The sequence below is a fragment of the Elephantulus edwardii genome, unplaced genomic scaffold, assembly GCF_000299155.1.
Source record: "Elephantulus edwardii isolate Elephantulus edwardi_28Jun2011 unplaced genomic scaffold, EleEdw1.0 scaffold00042, whole genome shotgun sequence".
Classification (NCBI taxonomy): Eukaryota; Metazoa; Chordata; class Mammalia; order Macroscelidea; family Macroscelididae; genus Elephantulus; species Elephantulus edwardii.
The window spans coordinates 16,065,022-16,067,193 of record NW_006399792.1 but is presented as its reverse complement, the minus strand read 5'-3'; the positions used below and the strand labels follow the sequence as shown (position 1 = coordinate 16,067,193).

Below are 2,172 nucleotides of genomic sequence, written 5' to 3'. Positions count from 1 at the left end.
TATGTTCTCAAGAAATTGCTCCTGACTGATTCCACTTTATTTTATTCTGCTTTACTCTATTACAATACAATACATAGTCACAGGAAATGGTGTTACATGGATTTTCATTGTTTACAAAGTGTTCTAGAGCATTGGATATGTGCATACTCAGGTGCTTTGCCTTGCATTTGTTTGTTCCCCACCCCAGAGTTTGGGTACTCTGGAGACAGGAGTTGGGTCATGCTGACTAAGATGCCAGTTTAAAGAAACACTGTTGTTTTTTTTTTCCTTTTTTTTCCCTTGCACCCAGTCAGGTTCTGAATGGCAAGGGACACTACCACATAGCTGTATACAAATTTGGTCAGAAGAGTGCAAAGATTACCTAGCAGTTACCATCCAGAGGCCCAGGGTCACGTTGGTAGCCAAAAGCACACTGCCTCCAAGCAGGATGAAAAATCCTATCAGATCTTTGACATCATTGTCTCCAATCACTGAAGTCAGGGTGGCATCCAGGAAAGAGTTTAAAATCCACTGTTTGTCAAAAACAAAACAGGGCACTGCATTAACAATAGCCAAAGTGCCTGAGAGTGAAATCAGGCACTTGACAAACGTCCTCACAATCACAGGCAGATCTGTGCTGAGAAAGTTGAAATGTGGGATGAAACTGGTGATGCTCACTGTGTAGTGGAGGTGCAACGGATATCCCATGTACAACATATCAATTTGAGGTTGGTGCTTCACTTTAATTAAGTGAGTGTGAACTTCCAAAGAAGGTATTATACAGAAATTTGAACTTGAGCCTTTTTTACAATCTTTATTAGTTACACAAACTTGAGTGGCTTCAACTGCTTTTTGAGCAGGCAGGTAGGCATGCATGCAAGCGCTTATTAAAACTATTTCTGTAGGAAAAGCATACATCCGTGAGGCTGTGATTGTTACAACATTCCATGGAACCTTTGGGGCTCATAGGTGGTGGTATCTAGACATTCATTCCAATCCTGCGCATTAGTAACTGGACAATCTTGTAGATGAGTGACAAGGTCTCCCACAAAAAGTCCTCTGGGTGCAATGGCAGGTGAGTCCTGAGTGACTTCAGTGATAGGCACTCCAACTCCAGTGTAGTAAAATGGCAAGAGAATTTCTGGGAGAAGAACAAGTGCTAAAATACCTAGCTAGGAGTGCCAGGATGAAATTGTGCCAGATTCCTGCGCAAAATATCCTTAGCTGTTGGACTGGTGACATAAATTGCAAATGAGTGGTGAAGAGATCAACAAATGCTCCAGGATAAATAATGAAGAGAAAAATCCCAAATCCATTAAATCGACCTTATTCCCTAATAGCTGCTATCCCATGTCTGATTTCATGTACAACACCAGTTATGAGGACTGCAGCGAAGAAATAGGTCAACTGGTTGACAGGCAAATTTATACCAGGAACCACAACTTGTAGCACCTGTTCATTGTGAATTGAGGAGGAAGAAGAGTATGAGGAGGAAGAGTCAGCCACCATTTGTGCCAAAGTCTGCAACAGGGTTTTCCCAAGAAGGAAAAAAGAGTTAAACATGGCAATTACTCCAAACACCATTGCAAAATGGAACCATTGGTAAAGCATCCTGGCTTTCCGTCGTCCCCAACTGTAAAACACATGGTTAAAAACAGCAGTTTTCCATCTTTTGTGAAAAGGAGAGATGGTCACACCATTGTTTTCTAGCCATTCTTATAAGAATGTTTAAAGTAGACGGATGGCTTCAGCAGCAAATCGGTCAGGTAGACGTCAGTCCAGCCGCCCACCACCACCACCACCAGCGACACAGAAATCATAGTAGCAGCAGGCGAGCGGATGTGAGTCTTGGTATTCCTCACCTTTGTCTGCAACCAGCCGTTGTGCAGCGCCTACGCTGTGCATCCGCAATGCACCCAAGCGGCCTCCGGTTCTTTCTCTGTCAGTCCACTTTTACAAATGTGGCCCCATGCAATATTTGTCCTTTTGTGACTAAGATAATTCACTCAGTTGAAAAATTGGCGCAGGATATGAAAAGACATTTCACCAAAGAAGACATTCAAATGGCAAACAAATATATGAAGAAATGTTCAAAATTCCTGCCTCTCAGAAAGTTGCAAATCAAAACAACTATGAGATATCATCTCACCCCAGTAAGAAAAGCAAAATTTAACAAAACAGCAAATATCAAAT

General features: G+C 42.1%; 1 pseudogene; it reads right to left on the bottom strand.

The window, feature by feature from the left end:
• Window positions 1-357: 357 nt before the first annotated feature.
• On the bottom strand, window positions 358-1,799 carry LOC102854380 (annotated as a pseudogene).
• Window positions 1,800-2,172: the final 373 nt, after the last annotated feature.